At 39.0% G+C, this 20,111-nt stretch overlaps 2 long non-coding RNA genes across 2 annotated transcripts; both read right to left on the minus strand.

The window, feature by feature from the left end:
• Positions 1 to 1,013: 1,013 nt before the first annotated feature.
• On the minus strand, positions 1,014 to 2,694 carry LOC122723799. The gene is made up of 3 exons (XR_006350969.1): positions 2,477 to 2,694; positions 2,283 to 2,372; positions 1,014 to 1,174 (listed from the first exon to the last, which is right to left on the minus strand). It is a non-coding gene; the product is annotated as an uncharacterized LOC122723799 (long non-coding RNA).
• A 5,394-nt stretch (positions 2,695 to 8,088) lies between these two features.
• Positions 8,089 to 9,822, minus strand: LOC122723793. The gene is made up of 3 exons (XR_006350958.1): positions 9,569 to 9,822; positions 9,375 to 9,464; positions 8,089 to 8,230 (listed from the first exon to the last, which is right to left on the minus strand). It is a non-coding gene; the product is annotated as an uncharacterized LOC122723793 (long non-coding RNA).
• Between the last annotated feature and the right edge of the window lie 10,289 nt (positions 9,823 to 20,111).

Raw genomic sequence — 20,111 nt, forward strand, 5'->3', positions numbered from 1 at the left:
AATCAATTTAACATGGATCAATAGGTTATGGATTTAATAGTATTACAATATAGCAAATACATTTTAATCAACCACACATAGAGCATCCATTATCCATCATAGGCAAACATAGAGGAGCTCTTGACTACACTCAAATTTGCCAAGTGGTTTTCAGTCAAGGTCTCCGGAGCTTCAGTCCATCAAATACCAAATTTATTGTACAAAATCTTACTGGCTTTCCCCATCCATCAAGTTAAAAAGCGTGAACCTCAACTATTATGCAGTAAGATGGAGCAATTCTTCTCGCTCTAATCCTTTTCTAGTGAGAAAATTTCTATTTTTTTCTGATTCTTTTTTCAATCAATATCGATGAGACCTTTTGTATTGACATGGATTTCCCATGTCACTTTGAGTAGGGCAAATTGTTATTCGCACCCTCTCGGCTATGGATTTGCTTCTCTCCACTTTTGAGAATTGTAAATAATTGTTTTTGGATTGTCTTTGTTGTATCGTAGACTCTTCAGCTTTAAACGAGTGGAGATTGTTGGCAGTTGAGATATTTTGCCGCAAAAAGTTTATTTTGATGAGCTTTTTTATTAAGTGAAGTTAAAGAAAATCTTTGTGTGTAAGACAATCAATGTACCATATTTAGGTATAGGCATGTGTTGACTTTGTGTAACACTCCCTATCCGGTTATTTAATTAACCGGGTCGGAGACATCACATTTTATAACAGTTCTCTTATTTTTCCTTTAATTTATATCATGTAATTCATGACTTTTTTTTTTCTTTTAAATTAAAATCCGATAGAGTTTTCCCTAAAATATGGACTTAATTTCACCTGTGAATAGTAATATCACACTTCTATAAACTTCAACCTTAACCCTCAAACTTCTTTTAACATCAACATAATTTCAATACATATCAAACACTTCATAAATCATCTCAGTAATCTCAACACAAAAACTTATACTAATCATCCATATTTACATCAAAATTAAAATATTCAAATATATCTAATTCAAACCATAAACAACTTTATCTCTAAAACTTTATGTACATGCCATATTTCCAAAAGTAACTTTATATAAAATTTACAAAATATACCCCAATATAGTTAATGATGTAACTCTGACTAGGTTGATGCAGATCTTGATCTACTATTTCTTGGATCTACTGTTCATTGGATCTACAACCTGCGCGAGGAAAAGTACATTCATTCGCGCTAAGCAAATTGCTTAGTGGTGCTCAACTTTTTTTTTATATTTAAAAAAAATAAATCATTTAAGTCAAAATTCATTTATCAACAATAAATCAAATAAATAACAATAAACTATACATCAAATAATTTGAAACAATTCTAAATCATATTATTATTTCACATATATACAAATTTTAATTTCATAGTCTTTTTCTTTTTCTTCATGTAAAAAGTTTTATCTTCTCTTAATACTTTTATTTATTTATTATTTTTCTTTTGCCCCCTATAAATTTAAATGGATTGTTGGGTCAGATAAGGTAACTGTATCTGTAGGGCATAAAGTGCCAAATAACTGTATGGCTCAAAAACCGAGTCTATAACTGTAAGGTACCTCATTGTATCCCAAAAATCAGTGTAACTGTAGGGCAGTACTGCAAGATCTATATATGGCATGCTACACCTTTAAACTAACTCACAATTCTCACCAAACTTACTAGGGTCAGACTTTATAACCTTAAAATATTCAAATTATAATATTTTATCATATTATAACTGTACTTTTAAACATTGTCATGTAAATCTATTAATTTAATTCAATTATATAAATTACAAATTCATAATTTAATTCTTAATTAATTAATTATTATTATTTTTATTATTATTATTATTATTTCAATCTAATATTTTTTTCCTATTTATTGCCATATACCATATCTCATTTTTCTTTTTCTTTTAATTTTTATTTCTATCCAACAACTTTCTTTCAACCATAATTTAACTAATTTATAACGTTTCACATGGTATTCCTTATTTAGACTAATAATTAATTTTTTTATTATTATTATTACTATATCTTAACCAAATTATATCCCTATAAAAGAAAGCAGAGATATTCCACTTGGTCCATAACTTGAATTATGCTCAAATTACATATTAATTTCAAAATTTTCTATTTATCAAATTTATCATTTCTTTAAACTTTAATCATACTATATCACTAAAATATTATTCACTTGATCTAGTTCTACTAAGGTAGTAAAATTTTTTAAATAAAACCTAATTAACAAATTATTGAATTTATTCAAATAAAGTTGAGCACAAACCTTAAACCTTCCAAAATCTTCCACAAGCTTAAAATTTCTATTCTTCCTTTCCTTTCCCTTTGGAGTTTTCACTCCTCGCTTCCACTTCTTCTTCATAAAAAAATAAAAAAATAAATCATATTAATACAATATTCCTCATAAATATTCACATAAAAATGATAAGAAACATTCCTACATCAAAACCCCTAACATACCTTTCAATTTCCCAACCCATGTTACTATTCACTCTTCCTCAACCTTTAATTTTCTCTTTGATTTCTCTTCTTTTCTTCAAATTCTACTTTGGAAAGGTGTTGGGAGAAAGTAGATAATTGATTGGAAGTGAAAATTTTAAGAAATTTTGGTGTAAAAAAAAACATGAAGAAGAAATGGTTTCCTCTTGGTACACGGGGAAGAAAGGAAAATTGAAGAAGATGAGTTAATCTTTTCTCTTCTAGTCTTTTCTTCTTCTTCTTTTCTTTCTTTCTTTTTTTATTTTTTTTTTGGTTAAGTGGCTAGTAAAGTGCCACTTGTCTCTAAATTAAAATTTAATTTATCTTCTTTTTTTTTTTCTCTCTTTTTTTATTCTTTTATTTATTTATTTATTTTTATTTTATTTTATTTATTTATTTTTTTTAGGATGTACAACTCTATCCCTCTTATAAAAATTTCATCCTCGAAATTTTACCTGTATTAAAGAGATGAGGATAATGTGTTTTCATGACATCTTTGCTCTCCCAAGTTGCTTCTTTTACTTTGTGATTCCTCCACAGAACTTTAACAAGAGGAATTCTTTTGTTTCTCAACTCTTTTATTTCTCTTGCTAGAATTTTCACAGGTTCTTCTTCATATGACAAGTTTGGCTATACATCCACAGATTCTGTTGGGAGGATATGAGAGGGATCTGACCTGTATCTTCTAAGCATAGAAACATGAAAGACATTGTGTATCTTGTCAAGTTCTAGTGGCAAGGCTAGCTTGTAGGCTACCGGTCCTACACATTCCATAATTTCATAAGGACCGATAAACCTAGGACTTAGTTTGCCCTTTTTGCCAAATCTCAGCACTTTCTTCCAAGGTGAAACTTTAAGGAAGACTTTATCGCCCACTGAAAACTCTATATTCTTTCTTTTCTTATCTGCATATGACTTTTGTCTGTCTGATGCTGCCTTTAACCTCTCCTTGATGATCTTAAACTTTTCTTCTGTTTGTCTTATCAAGTCAGGATCCACAAGCTTATCTTCACTTAGCTCTGTCCAACATAGAGGAGTCCTGCATTTCCTCTCATACAATGCTTCATAAGGTGCCATTTTAATACTGGACTGGAAGTTGTTGTTGTAAGCAAATTCCATTAATGAAAGATACTTTTCCCAGCTTCCTTCAAATTCAATAACACAGCTCCTTAACATGTCTTTTAAGATCTGAATTACCCTCTCTGACTGTCCATCCGTTTGGGGATGAAAAGCTGTACTGAAGTTCAATCTAGTACCCAAGGCTTCATGCAATTTCTCCCAAAATCTTGATGTAAACCTTGAGTCTCTGTCAAATATGATAGAGATAGGTACGCCATGCAATTGTACTATCTCGTTTATGTATAATTCTGCTAATTTTTCAAGGGAATAATCTGTAATGACAGGTAGAAAATGTGCAGACTTTGTTAATCTATCAACAATCACCTATACAACATCTTTCTTTCTTCGTGTGAGTGGCAGACTAGTGACAAAATCCATAGTAACTCGATCCCATTTCCATTCTGGTATAAAGATTGGTTGTAGCAAACCAGAAGGAACTTGGTGCTCTGCTTTTACTTGCTGACAGGCAAGCATTTCAAAACAAACTCTGCTATGTTTCTCTTTATTCCTGGCCACCAATAGTTTTTCTTCAGGTCTTGATACATTTTTGTACTACCAGGATACATTGCGTATGGACTACTATGAGCCTCTTCAAGTATACTCTTCCTTAACTCAGTTATGTCTGGCACACATATTCTGTTTTGGTAATATAAGCAACCATCGGCTTTAATTTCAAACCCATTATCCTTTCCTTCCTGTATTTGTCTTACCTTCACTGCAATACCCTTATCTTCCTTCTGAGCTTCCTGGACTTGTTGAAGCAAACGGGGTCTAACTTTCAATTCTGCAATAACAGCACCATCTCTAGCCAATGTCAAGTGAGCATTCATAGCTTTGAGTGCAAGCAAATGTTTTCTGCTAAGAGCATCCGCCACCACATTTGCCTTGCCAGGGTGGTAGTCAATAATACATCGTAGTCTTTTAATAGCTCCATCCATCTCCTTTGTCTCAAATTTAACTCTTTTTGAGTTGGCAAGTACTTTAGGCTTTTATGATCCGTATAAATATAACATTTTTCACCATATAAGTAATGCCTCTAGATCTTTAATGCAAAGACTATGGCTGCTAATTCTAAATCATGGGTGGGATAGTTTCTTTCATGTGGTTTTAATTGCCTGGAAGCATAAGCAACAACTTTTTCATCTTGCATCAACATGCAACCAAGTCCATTGTGAGAGGCATCACTATAAATCACAAAGTCCTTACCTGACACTGGTTATGTAAGGACAGGTGCCTCCGTGAGCATAACCTTTAATCGATCAAAACTGGCCTGACACTTGTAATTCCATTCAAATTTGACATTTTTCTGCAACAACCTTGTCAGTGGAGCAGCTATTTGAGAGAATCCTTTTACAAACCTTTGGTAATAACCGGCTAACCCCAAAAAGGTTCTGACTTCTGTAATGTTCTTGGGTAGCTTCTATGCAAGGATAGTCTCTATCTTTTTGGGATCAACCCTTATGCCTTCTACAGATACTACATGTCCCAGAAAAGATATTTCATTCAAACAAAATTCACATTTGTTGAATTTAGTAAAGCTGTTTCTCCCTCAGCGTTTGTAACACAATCCTTAAGTGCCTATCATGCTCTTCTTTTGTTTTTGAATAGACTAGAATGTCATCTATGAACACAACAACAAACTGGTTCAAGAAAGGGTGAAAGATACGATTCATCAAGTCCATAAATGCAGCTGGAGCATTAGTCAATCCAAATGGCATGACAAGGAATTCATAATGCCCATATCGGGTCCTGAATGCAGTCTTTGGAATATCTGCATCCCTTACTCTGAGCTGATAATAACCTGATCTTAGGTCAATTTTAGAAAAGACACCCGCTCTCTTTAGCTGATCAAACAAGTCATCTATACGGGGTAGTGGATATTTATTTTTAATGGTCACCTTGTTGAGTTGTCTGTAATCCATGCACAATCTCAATGAACCATCCTTCTTCTTAACAAATAGCACTGGTGCACCCTAGGGAGAGATACTAGGGCGTATGAAACCCTTACCGAGTAATTCTTGTAGCTGCACTTTTAATTCTTTTAATTATGTGGGAGCCATCCTATAGGGAGCAATTGATATGGGTGTAGTGCCTGGTACAACTTCTATGACAAATTCTACTTCTCTTTCTGGAGGTAATCCTGGTGATTCGTCTGGAAAGACGTTAGAGAAGTCGCAAACAGTAGGTATATCTTGCACAATAGGTTTCTCCTTCTTAGCCTCCAAAACACAGGCCAAGTATGCCTCACAACCCTTTCTTATCATTCTTCTGGCTGCAGTAGCAGAGATAACATTGGGAAAAAAAATCTGATCTCTCGCCCACAACTACTACTTCTTTACCTTCTGGTGTCTTTAGCGTGATTCTCTTCTTTCTACAGTCAACTATAACTTGGTGTCTAAATAACCAATCCATTCCTAGAATCACATCAAACTCCCGAAAAGGTAATTCAATCAAATCTCCATGAAAAATGTGACCGTGAATTAAGATGGGGCAATCTTTAAATACTTTACTAACAACTACACTGTGGCCAAGAGGATTAGTTACTACTATATCCTGGTCTAGTATGTCTGCTTGTAGTTCTTTTTTATTTATGATAGGTATGCAAATATAAGAGTGTGTGGAACCAGGATCTATTAAAGCATGAACAGACCGGCCAAAGATAGAAAATATACCCATGATAACATCTGGGGAATCCTGATCCTCTCTGGCTTTGATGGCATAAGCTCTGGCAGGTGCTCTAGATTCTGGTCTATCCACAGTCTCTAACACTCTTTGACTAGAGGTACCTGTCGGCTCACTTCTACCTTTGCTTCTAGCCTTTTGAGTTATTGGTGCAGTTCTTTCTGTTGCTGGTGCTGAGGCTGTCTGCTTCTTAGGACAATCCCTCATAATGTGATCCATAGAGCCACATATGAAATAAGCTCCTGTCAGCAGTCTGCAAGTACCAGTATGTCTCCTTCTACAGTGGTCGCACTCTGGTGGAAGACTTCTTCCTGAGCCTCTTAAACTGGCCACAGTAGTAGTCTGTTGAACAGACCCACTTGCTAAACTCTGAGCTGATTTTTGGCCTTGCCTTTGAGACTGGCTTGATCTAGCAGGTTGAAAACTTTTCTGTCTTTTACTAGAGCCCTGTGAAGCTATCATCTGTCCTTGACTTTGATTCTGACTGTGAGTCCTTTTTTGCTGACTCCTCTGTCTTCTAGTCTTGTCTTCTAGTCTGGTCTTCTTCCCTCACTTTCTCTACATTTAAAGCTGCATTCACCAGTGCTGAAAAATCTCTGATCTGAAGAGCAACTAGAAGCATCTTGATCTCAGTGTTTAACCCTTGTTCAAATCTTTTACATTTTGCCTCCTCTGTAGGAATAATCTCCCTGGCATATCTGCTCAATCTAATAAATTCCCTTTCATACTCAGCTACTGTTATACGTCCCTGCCTCAAATAGATAAACTCCCTTTTTCTCTCCTCCAAATAAATATCTCCTACGTATCTTTTTCTGAACTCATTTAAGAAAAACTCCCATGTCCTCTGTATTGGTTGCACTGTCTGTGCCACAGTGTCCCACCATTGGTAGGCTTCTTCTTTCAGTAGTGACACTGCACATACGAGACTATCTTCTGGAGAACACTGTAACTGTTGAAGCACCCTGTCTGTACTTTGCAACCAATATTCTGCTGCAGACGCAACATCTTCCTTTCGTCCTTTAAATTCTATAGCACCATACTTTCTCAATTTATCAATAGGCAGCCTGACTGGTGCTGGTGCAGGAGTCGGTGGTGGAACTATAGCTGGCTGAGCTACTCCGGCCACCTGCCTGAAAATCTCTGTTAATTGCTTCAATAAGACCTCCTGCTCTAGCCTTCTAGCACCAGGAGGAGACTGTGGCGGTACATGGCCAATGGCCTCAGTCGGTACATGACTTTCTACCTCTTCTCCAACTTGAAGTTCTATCTGTTCTTCAGTCATCCTATAACATTAAAATTCATAGAATAGATCTGCATCAGAGTTACATCAGAGTTACATCATATCTTTAATATATATGGCATGTACATATTCCTATACCTAACTATTCACCCGCATATTGCCTAGAGTCGACTAAACCAGGCTCTGATACCACTAAATGTAACACCCCCTACCCGGTTATTTAATTAATCGGGCCGGAGACATCACATTTTATAACAGTTCTCTTATTTTTCCTTTAATTTATATCATGTAATTCATGACTTTTTTTCTTTTAAAATAAAATTCGACAGAGTTTCCCTTGAAATATGAACTTAATTTCACCTGTGAATAGTAATATCACACTTCTATAAACTTCAATCTTAACCCCCAAATTTCTTTTAACATCAACACAATTTCAATGCAGATCAAACACTTCATAAACCATCTCATTAATCTCAACACAAAAACTTATACTAATCATCCATACATCAAAATTAAAATATTCAAATATATCTAATTCAAACCATAAACAACTTTATCTCTAAAACTTTATGTACATGCCATATTTCCAAAAGTAACTTTATATAAAATTTACAAAATATACCCCAATATAGTTAATGATGTAACTCTGACTGGGTTGATGCAGATCTTGATCTACTGTTTCTTGGATCTACAACCTGCGCGAGGAAAAATACATTCCTTCGCGCTAAGCAAATTGCTTAGTGGTGCTCAACTTTTTTTTTATATTTAAAAAAATAAATCATTTAAGTCAAAATTCATTTATCAACAATAAATCAAATAAATAACAATAAACTATATAGCAAATAATTTGAAACAATTCTAAATCATATTATTATTTCACATATATACAAATTTTAATTTCATAGTCTTTTTCTTTTTCTTCATGTAAAAAGTTTTATTTTCTCTTAATACTTTTATTTATTTATTATTTTTCTTTTGGCCCCTATAAATTTAAATGGGACTGTTGGGTCAGATAAGGTAACTGTATCTGTAGGGCACAAAGTGCCAAATAACTGTATGACTCAAAAGCCGAGTCTATAACTGTAGGGTAGCTCATTGTATCCCAAAAATCAGTGTAACTGTAATGCAGTACTGCAAGATCTGTATATGCCATGCCGCACCCTTAAACTAACTCATAATTCCCACCAAACTTACTAGAGCTAGATTTTAAATAATTTATACATTTAAACAGGGGGACAAAAACTTTCAATACAGTGTAACTTTAAATTATTCAAACTATAATACTTTATCATATTACAACTGTGCTTTTAAACATTGTCATATAAATCTATTAATTTAATTCAATTACATAAATTACAAATTCATAATTTAATCCTTAATTAATTAACTATTATTATTATTATTTTTTTTAATCTAATATTTTTTTTCCTATTTATCCCCATATACCATATCTCATTTTTCTTTTTCTTTTAATTTTTATTTCTATCCAACAACTTTCTTTCAACCCTAACTTAACTAATTTACAACGTTTCACATGGTATTCCTTATTTAGACTAATAATTAATTTTATTATTATTATTTTTACTATATCTTAACCAAATTACATCCCTATAAAAGAAAGCAGAGATATTCCACTTGGTCCATAACTTGAATTATGCTCAAATTACATATTAATTTCAAAATTTTCTATTTATCAAATTTATCATTTTTTTAAACTTTAATCATACTATATCACTAAAATATTATTCACTTGATCTAGTTCTACCAAGGTAGTAAAATTTTCAAATAAAACCTAATTAACAAATTATTAAATTTATTCAAATAAAGTTGAGCACAAACCTTAAACCTTCCAAAATCTTCCACAAGCTTAAAATTTCTATTCTTCCTTTCCTTTCCCTTTGGAGTTTCCACTCCTCCCTTCCACTTCTTCTTCATAAAAAAATAAATAAATAAATCATATTAATACAATATTCCTCATAAATATTCACATAAAAATGATAAGAAATATTTCTACATCAAAACCCCTGATATACCTTTCAATTTCCCAACCCTTGTTACTATTCACTCTCCCTTAACCTTGAATTTTTTTCTTTAATTTCTCTTCTTTTCTTCAAATTCTACTTTGGAAAGGTGTTGGGAGAAAGTAGATAATTGATTGGAAGTGAAAATTTGAAGAAATTTTGGTGTAGAAAAAAAAACATGAAGAAGAAATGGTTTCCTCTTGGTACACGGGGAAGAGAGGAAAATTGAAGAAGATGAGTTAATCTTTTCTCTTCTAGTCTTTTCTTCTTCTTCTTTTCTTTTCTTTTCTTTTCTTTTTTTTTTTTTTGGTTAAGTGGCTAGTAAAGTGCCACTTGTCTCTAAATTAAATTTTAATTTATCTTCTTTTTTTTTTCTTTCTCTCTTTTCCTTTTTTTATTCTTTTATTTATTTATTTATTTATTTTTATTTAATTTTATTTATTTATTTTTTTTAGGATGTTACACTTTGTAAGGCTTACCTTTGCGTATAAAAAGAGTGTATTGCAGCTCGAAATCAAGAGAGAAAGAGAGCTTTCTATAAATGATTATTAGAAATGAGAAAGAAGAAGAAGAAGAAGAAATTTGTATTTTTCAGTTTCTGTTTTCAAGTTTGTATTTGTTTTTCTTTTCAGCTTCTTTCTCTTTTGTCAAGATAATTTCGTGTTCTGATATGTGTTTACTAAGTGTATATTCCAATTGTTCTCATCTTTGTTTTGATACTACATATTCTATAGAAACCTTAGTTTTTGGTTTGTATTCGTGATGCTCTATTTTCTGAGCTATTTCTGTCTGGTTTTAGATATTTTTGAATATCTAATTTTAGTTCTAGACATATATTTTATGTTCTAAGTTAAATATGTTATCAAAGTTTCTAAGCTTTCGATTTTTATTTTAATGATGGTTTCAGAGCTTCCTTTTGATTTTTCAATATGGTATTAAAGCCCAAATGATCTTTGAGGGCATGTTTATGCTTTTGTGACTGTTTTTCAAGCCTTTTATTTTCCTCCATTTTCATCTACTTTCTAACTTGAAAAGTTTTGAAAAGTTAGTTTTTCCATCTACTTTTAAACATTTAGATACTTTAAAGGTTTTTTTTTTATCTACTTTAAAAGTTTTAAGAGATTTGAAATGTTGGGGTTTTTTATCTACTTTCAAAATTTAAGAGCTTTTGAAAGGTATGTTATTTATCTACTTTTAAAGTTTCAAGAAATTTGAAAGGTTGGTTTCTTTATCTCTTTGTCGGGGAGGATCTGAAATTTGTGAGGAGACATGCATGTCTATAAACTTACGTTTAAGACCTTATGTCTTTAAACTGATATTTCAGACCATCATATCTTTAAACTACTATTTCAGACCAGCATGTCTCTAAACTACTGGAAAAAAAAATCTTGTTTGAACGTACTAGCATGTCTCTAAACTACTGAAAAAAAAAATCTTGTTTGAAGGGACCAACATGTCCATAAAAGGCTGAAAATTTTCTTGAAGGGATCCACAAGTCCATAAAAGGTTGAAAGTTATTTGAAGAAACCAACATGTCCATAAAAGGCTGAAAATTCCTTGAAGGGACTAGCATGTCCATAAAAGGCTGAAAGTTATTTGAAGGGACCAGCATGTCCATAAAAGGCTGAAAATTTCTTGAAGGGACCAACATGTCTATATGTTAGGAAACCAAGAGATTACTGCAACCTAAAACACGTAGCGGAAAAAAAAAATCTCTGTCTCCCTACCAGGATCCAAGTGCTTCATTTATTTTGAAAAGAATGATACGAGACTAACCTATTAGACTCGACAAGAAGATGCAATCCCGGACTCAAGATGCTGCTTTTTCAACGAACACCTTCAATGGTATCCACACGAACGTCTTTTATCCTTCTAGGGTGGTAGCACTCTCAAAGATGGATAAGCTATGTGCTTTTCTAATCTGCAGCTGTAATACCCGGCTAGACTCCGGTATCGAAATTCCTACCGTCCGGTGGAATCTCGGATGTCTGAAGCCTCTAGTAGGGTAGAAACATGTTTTCATAAAATGTTTTGATGTATTTCATGATTTTAAGTAAAAAGGAAATGAGTTTTTGCATGAAAACAACTTTGGAGGAAAACTCAGGTTCGGCCGCCGAACCTCAAGTTCAGCCGCCGAACATGCATGCGCTTCAGGTGTGCCTTAGGCCCCCGAAAGCATAAGTGAGGGAAGTCCAGGTTCGGCCGTCGAACCTCAAGTTCAGCCGCCGAACATGGCATGCATACGGAGGCACTTTCGGCTCCCGAACGTGGCCTGGCCAGCCACCTATAAAGGGGTCCCTTAGCCGAAAACGGGCGACCTTTTCTCCCCATTTTAGGCCAAGGTGAGCTCTCCGCCGTCCCTCACCGATCTTGAGTTTCTTCCTTCCATTCTTCATGATTTTTATGAGTTTGCAACTTTGTTTTGAAGGTTTTGAGTTTTTGAGCAAGTTTTGGAGCTTGGAGGTTCAAGGAACTCTCTCTCTCCCATTTTCCGAGCTAGGGTCGTTCTTCTCTCGATCTTCAAGAGGTAAGGACCGATCTTGAGCTTATGGCATGTTTTAAGTAAGTTTTAAGTAGATGTATGGGGTAAAATGCATGTTTAGCTCATGGTTAGGTTTATGGGTTTTATGTATGTTTATGAGCAATGTGGTTGCTTGATGTGTTGTAGATGGGGTTTAAGGTAGTTTGATGCCCCTAGGAACTTGCATGCTTGAGTATGTATGTTGTAGATTAGGAGAAATGCATGTTGGATGGTTTTGAGAGGAAATTGTGCAAAGGGAACCAAGTTTCTGCCCTTTGGCAGAAACCAGGTTCGGCAGCCGAAGGACTTTCGGCCGCCGAACCTGCTGGAAGGCAGGCCTTTCGGCTGCCGAAGCTGCCCCCGAAAAGAGACTTTCGTCTCTGTCTGGGACTTTCGGCTGCCGAAGGTGCCGCCGAACCTGCCTGGGTTTCGGCTCTGGAGGGACTTTCGGCCGCCGAAGGTGCCGCCGAACCTGCCCTGTTCAGCCTTCCTTTGCATGTTTTGCATGGATGTTTTGAGGAGTTTTAGAGGGTTTTGGGGGATGTTTTTAGAGTTATGTTCTAGTTGTTTGGTCCCTCATTTGAGTCCACCTGTGTAGGTTCGGACCCGAGGAACCGAGGACCCCAGCAGTGAGTCAGCTGCTCCAGTGTCTAGTCAGAGCTATCCAGAGGTGAGTAGAATAAACCTTTACATTTTAAAGTAATCAAATTGTAAAGTTTTGAGCATGTTCATGCATCATGAATGCCATGTGATGATTTAGGTTGTTTGCACTAGAATTCACGAATATGTTGCATTGCATATTTTAATGTTGATGTGGATGAACGTTGGATGATCCATAGCTCTCGATCTATGATGTGACGATGTGATATGTACGGTACGGAATGTAAGACCAGTGGGACCCATTCTACGTTCGCTGGCACTATGTAAGAGAAAGACCAGGACCCATTCTACGTTCTGGCACAGTTGGACCATGTTATGTTATGCTATGTAAGAGAAAGACCAGGACCCATTCTACGTTCTGGTACAGTTGGACTATGTAGAGGGCTATTGGTGACAAGTTCATCCTTGATGTGATTAGCTGTGATGTGATGCATTCCATGTTGTCATATGATTTGAATGTTTTATTATTCTGCTCACTGGGCTCTAGTAGCTCACCCCTCTCCCTAATCCCCCAGGTTTGCAGGTACAGGGTAGACCAGGAGGTCCGCAAGAGTAATGAAGTCATGTGTATGTAATAGATAGTGTGGACATGATAAATGTATTAATGTTATGTAAAAGTACAGTTTTAGACATGTAATGATATTGAGGATTAGAGATTGTGCTTGACTTTATGTATAAGGTATCCCTTTTAATACATGATCTCAGATGTCTCATGATGTTTATGTAAACCAACTCAACATATTGTATCGTCCATTGGGGCATTGATGAGATCCCACAGAGGGGTCATAGTTATGTTTATGCTTATGTTCTGTGCATGCACAGGTTGAGTTTGGTGTATGAGAGAATGTATGAAAGAACAGTTTTAATTTTTTTATGTATGTTGTTGATCATGTATGGGATTAAACAGGTTTACAGGTTGCATGTCAGGCTTGCTACGGGTCCCGGCGGCCTTAAGCCGACCTGGATCCTAGCTCCGGTAGCGGTCCAATTTTCGGGTCATTACAAAATGGTATCAGAGCCCTAGGTTCATAGGATCGGACCTAGAGTGTCGGGCTCATAGATGTTCTAGAAGGTCAAGCACAATAGGAAGATCATGTCCACTAGGATAGGATGTTGAGTCCTGTCTTGTATGATGATATGAAATGCCATGATTATATACATGTGCATTGATGCTATGATATGAATGATATATATGTGATGCAGGTTCATGTGTTTCCACATGAACCATATGATGCTAATGTTTGTGTGATGTGTACTGTTTTCAGAAAACAGGATGAGAGGAACCCGTCGATCTGCAAGATTGACTGGAGTACCACCTGAGGATGAGGGCACAAGCGCCCGTCCTCCTACATTGCCTAGGGCAATGTCATGTAGAGCAAATAAAGAAAGAGTGTCAAGGGACCCTAGAAGGTCTTTTGATGCTAGTAGAAGGGGGACTGATAGAGGAGGAAGTTCTTCAGATGTGAGGGAGGTTATGGAAGAGGATCAGAGGAGGGATGGGAATCTGGATGTCAGCATGGCGGAAGAAGGGACAGGGGAGTCACAAGGAGGCGCTCAGGCCTCGGGGTATGGTTTTCCACCCCATTATCCACCCTTCCCACAGGGTTCAGGGTATCCGATGGGAGGCACATCGGATTATTCCAGCTTTAACCCCTACCCTACCTACATGCCTTATCCACCTTTCTATCCACCTTACACACAGTACCCAGCTTATCCACCCTCACCCTTCTATCCAAACCCGGCAAACCCCACCTCGGGGAATGCTGCACCCCCACCTTCACCACCTACAGAACCAGCAGCCCCAGTTACTCAACCTTCTAGACCTAGCTCAGCCGGTGGGAGCAAGGTAAAGATGACAGATTACCTTAAGCTGGATGCTCCCAAATACAAGTCAGGGGATGATCCCTTTGAGTACCTGAGAGTAGTGAAGACAATAACTGATGAGCTAGGGGCAGATGACAGCAGGGCCATTCAGATGGCAGGGTTCACCTTAAAGTGCAAAAAGGCACGGGAATGGTTCAAGTGTTATGTGGACCCGAGACTAGACAGCATGACATGGGAGGAATTCGCGAATGAGTTTGCTGGATGGGCTTTTCTAGACAGTTCTAGAGAACTGAAGATGATCGAGTTTGAACAGTTGAGGCAGACAGAACACATGAGTGTAGAGGAGTTCACGGATAAATTCTTGGAGCTATTGCCTTTTTCAGGGCAAGCTCTAGATACAGATTCGAAGAAAGCCAAGAGATATATTATGAAGCTGCATTCTAGGTACTCCTCTTTGATTCAGTCAGTTGAGAGGGAAAGTTTCCACACTGTGGTGGATATGGCTCGGAGGATGGAGGCGAGTGCTATAGTTGAGGGGTCAGTGAAGCAGTCAGTGACCCAGTCTTCAGGGGTTAAGACCCCAGGCAGAGGAGGGCCAGGTCCCTCTTCTCAGAGCTCAGGTAGCAAGAGGTGGGATAACACCACCAAGAAGCCGAAGAAGAACAAGTTTTGGAGTAAGTTGAAGTCCGGTCTAGGTTTAGGCGGTGGCTCGAGTTCAGGCTCAGATGGTACAGAATGCCAAAGGTGTGGGAGGCCACATAAGGGAGTGTGTCAGGCTGGGACTAATACATGTTTCAGATGTGGACAGGAGGGACATATGGCTCGGGAGTGTCCTAGAGCACCTTTTATGGGCCAGCCCCAGCAGACAGCTTCTGGTAGTGTGGCACAGCCAGCAGCTCCAGCCACAACTCAGGGCAGTGGCAAAGGTAGAGGGAGAGGGGCAGCCTCTTCTTCTGGTTCCCGAGGTGAAGGTCCATCAGCTCTAGTCAGGATCTTCACCATGACTCAGCAGGAGGCTAACACATCCAATACCGTGGTGTCAGGTAATCTCGTCATTGGGTGTTCTGATGTGTATGCATTAATGGACCCGGGTGCATCTCATTCATTTATTGCTCCGAGAGCCGTTGAGAGGTTGGGTCTGATAGTCTCTGGGTTAGAGTGTCCCCTATGGGTCAGTGGACCCAAGTGTGACCCGTCAGTGGCAGAGTTAGTCTGCCAGTACAGTCCAGTTTTTATTGAGGGAAGATGCCTCTCCGCCGACCTTGTGGTTCTAGATTTGACAGACTTTGACGTCATTCTAGGGATGGATTGGCTATCTACCCATGGTGCTACCTTCGACTGCAGAGACAAGGTAGTCAGGTTCAGAGATCAGAACGGGTCAGAGGTCGTCTTCAGAGGAGACAAGAGGGGTACACCTAGAGGTCTGATATCAGCTCTTCAGGCTCGTAGGTTGCTTAGGAAGGGATGTCAAGGGTACTTGGCTCATGTGAGAGAGCTAGGTAGTCAGGTCAGGGAGCCAGCCTCGGTGCCAGTTGTCAGAGAATTTCAGGATGTTTTTCCAGATGACCTTCCAGGTTTACAACTTTCTAGGGAGATAGAGTTCGAGATAGAGTTGATGCCTGGAACTAGACTGATCTCTATCCCTCCCTACAGGATGGCCCCAGCCAAGTTGAAGGAGTTGAAAGAACATTTGCAAGAGCTGGTAGAAAAGGGCTTCATCCGACAGAGTACCTCACCTTGGGGTGCTCCAGTCTTGTTTGTGAGGAAGAAGGATGGATCCCTTAGACTTTGTATCGACTACAGGCAGTTGAACAAAGTCACTACCAAGAATAGGTACCCTCTGCCAAGGATCAATGATCTATTCGACCAGCTAGCCGGAGCGGGTTGTTTCTCCAAAATAGATCTGAGATCTGGGTACCATCAGCTGAGGATAAGAGAAGAAGATGTGCCAAAGACAGCTTTCAGGATCAGATATGGGCATTTTGAGTTCCTTGTAATGCCGTTCGGGTTAACCAACGCCCCTGCAGCATTCATGGATCTCATGAACAGAGTGTTTAGCCAATACCTGGATCACTTTGTTATTGTCTTCATAGATGATATCTTAGTGTATTCCAGGAATGCAGAGGAGCATGCCCATCATTTGAGGTTAGTTCTGCAGACCTTGAGGGAACATGGCTTGTATGCCAAGTTCTCTAAGTGTGAGTTCTGGCTGAGGAGCATTTCATTCTTGGGGCATGTTGTGTCAGGAAATGGGATAGAGGTGGACCCCAAGAAGATAGAAGCTGTGGCTAACTGGCCTAGACCTACTTCAGTGACAGAGATTAGAAGTTTCTTGGGTTTGGCAGGTTACTACAGGAGGTTCGTTCAGGACTTCTCAAAGATTGCAGCTCCTCTGACCAGACTAACTAGGAAGAATCAGAAGTTTGTGTGGACTGACCAGTGCGAAGAGAGTTTTGAAGAGCTCAAGAAGAGGTTAACGTCAGCACCAGTGTTAGCTTTGCCAGCTAACAATGAGGATTTCACAGTTTTCTGTGATGCGTCTCGGGTGGGACTGGGTTGTGTATTAATGCAGAATGAAAGGGTGATTGCTTATGCTTCTAGACAGCTGAAGAAGCATGAGTTGAATTACCCCACACATGACCTGGAGATGGCAGCAGTAATCTTTGCACTCAAGATGTGGAGGCACTACCTCTATGAATGTGAGATCTTCACAGATCATAAGAGCCTGCAGTACATCCTGAGTCAGAGAGATTTGAACTTGAGACAGAGAAGATGGGTGGAACTGTTGAGTGACTATAATTGCAAGATTCAGTACCATCCGGGTAAGGCGAATGTTGTGGCAGACACCTTAAACCGGAAATCACTCGGCAGTTTGTCCCACATATCGGCAGAGAGGAGGCCAGTAGTGAAGGAGTTTTACAAGCTCGTTGAGGAAGGTCTACAATTGGAGTTGTCTGGTACAGGTGCTTTGGTAGCCCAGATGAGAGTGGCACCCGTGTTTCTGGAGCAGGTGGCTCAGAAACAGCATGAGGACCCAGAGTTAGTGAAGATTTCCAGGACTGTTCAGTCAGGCAAAGATAGTGAGTTCAGATTCGACAGCAAAGGGATCCTCCGCTATGGGAGTAGACTATGTGTACCAGATGACATAGGGCTAAAAGGAGACATTATGAGAGAGGCTCATAATGCAAGATACAGCGTTCACCCCGGAGCCACCAAGATGTATCAAGATCTGAAGAAGGTTTATTGGTGGCCAGCTATGAAGAAAGAAGTGGCACAGTTTGTGTCAGCCTGCGAAGTGTGTCAGAGGGTGAAGCTGGAACATCAGAAGCCGGCTGGAATGCTTAACCCGCTACCTATTCCAGAGTGGAAATGGGAAAATATAGCTATGGACTTCGTAGTGGGGTTACCGGCGGCGTCCAACAGATTGGACTCCATATGGGTGATTGTGGACAGACTCACCAAATCTGCTCACTTCATCCCTGTCAGGAGTGGCTATTCTGTGGACAAGTTGGCGCAGGTGTATGTCGATGAGATTGTTAGACTGCATGGGGTTCCTGTTTCGATAGTGTCCGATAGAGGGCCCCAGTTCACCTCCAGATTTTGGCGGAGTCTGCAGAACGCCATGGGTATCAGGTTAGATTTTAGCACTGCTTTCCATCCACAGACGGACGGACAATCAGAAAGGACCATCCAGACCATAGAGGATATTCTTAGAATGTGTGTGCTGGATTTTGGCGGTTCTTGGAGGCAGCATCTACCTTTGGTGGAGTTTGCCTACAATAACAGCCATCATGCTAGCATCGGGATGGCTCCATATGAAGTTTTGTATGGAAGGAAGTGCAGATCACCTGTTTGCTGGGAAGAAGTTGGAGAAAAAGCCTTGGTAGGGCCTAAGCTAGTAGAGATTACCAGCAGGGTGGTACCCATAATCAGAGAAAGGATCAAGACTGCTGCGAGCAGACAGAAAAGTTATGCAGACATCCGCAGAAGACAGGTAGAGTTTCAGGAGGGGGATCTGGTATTGCTCAAGGTGTCTCCTATGAAAGGAGTGGTTCGCTTCGGGAAGAAAGGTAAACTAGCCCCACGATACATCGGACCCTTTGAAATCTTGAAAAAGATTGGGAATGTGTCGTACAAGCTGGATTTACCTGCTTCAATGGAAAGAATCCATCCGGTTTTCCATGTTTCAATGTTGAGGAAGTTTGTGTCAGATCCGAGCAAGGTTCTTAGTGAGCCTGATGTGGAGATCCAAGAGGATCTCACCTATGTCGAACAGCCAGTACGGATCATAGACACCCAGATCAGAAAGCTAAGAAACAAGGAAATCCCGATGGTGAAAGTCCTGTGGAACCACCACAATTTGGAAGAATGCACTTGGGAGACACGGGAGTCCATGCTCCAGCAATACCCTTATCTTTTCTAAGGTTAGTTTCTTATATGTTTCATGTGTTTCATATGTATGTTATGTTGTATGCCATGCTATGTGTTAGTTGGTGAACATTCGGGGATGAATGTTCTTAAGGGGGGGAGAATGTAATACCCGGCTAGACTCCAGTATCGGAATTCCTACCATCCGGTGGAATCTCGGAAGCCTCTAGTAGGGTAGAAACATGTTTTCATAAAATGTTTTGATGTATTTCATGATTTTAAGTAAAAAGGAAATGATTTTTTGCATGAAAACAACTTTGGAGGAAAACTCAGGTTCGGCCGCTGAACCTCAAGTTCGGCCGCCGAACATGCATGCGCTTCGGGTGTGCCTTAGGCCCCCGAAAGCATAAGTGAGGGAAGTCCAGGTTCGGCCGCCGAACCTCAAGTTCGGCCACCGAACATGGCATGCATGCGGAGGCACTTTTGGCTCCCGAACGTGGCCTGGCCAGCCACCTATAAAGGGGTCCCTTAGCCGAAAACGGGCGAGTTTTTCTCCTCATTTTCGGCCAAGGTGAGCTCTCCGCCGTCCCTCACCGATCTTGAGTTTCTTCCTTCCATTCTTCATGATTTTTATGAGTTTGCAACTTTGTTTTGAAGGTTTTGAGCTTTTGAGCAAGTTTTGGAGCTTGGAGGTTCAAGGAACTCTTTCTCTCCCATTTTCCGAGCTAGGGTCGTTCTTCTCTCGATCTTCAAGAGGTAAGGACCGATCTTGAGCTTATGGCATGTTTTAAGTAAGTTTTAAGTAGATCTATGGGGTAAAATGCATGTTTAGCTCATGGTTAGGTTTATGGGTTTTATGTATGTTTATGAGCAATGTGGTTGCTTGATGTGTTGTAGATGGGGTTTAAGGTAGTTTGATGCCCCTAGGAACTTGCATGCTTGAGTATGTATGTTGTAGATTAGGAGAAATGCATATTGGATGGTTTTGAGAGGAAATTGTGCAAAGGGAACCAAGTTTCTGCCCTTTGGCAGAAACCAGGTTCGGCAGCCGAAGGACTTTCGGCCGCCGAACCTGCCTGGGAGGCAGGCCTTTCGGCTGCCGAAGCTGCCCCCGAAAAGAGACTTTCGTCTCTGTCTGGGACTTTCGGCCGCCAAAGGTGCCGCCGAACCTGCCTGGGTTTC

Source organism: Manihot esculenta, chromosome 6 (genome assembly GCF_001659605.2).
Source record: "Manihot esculenta cultivar AM560-2 chromosome 6, M.esculenta_v8, whole genome shotgun sequence".
Lineage (NCBI taxonomy): Eukaryota > Viridiplantae > Streptophyta > Magnoliopsida > Malpighiales > Euphorbiaceae > Manihot > Manihot esculenta.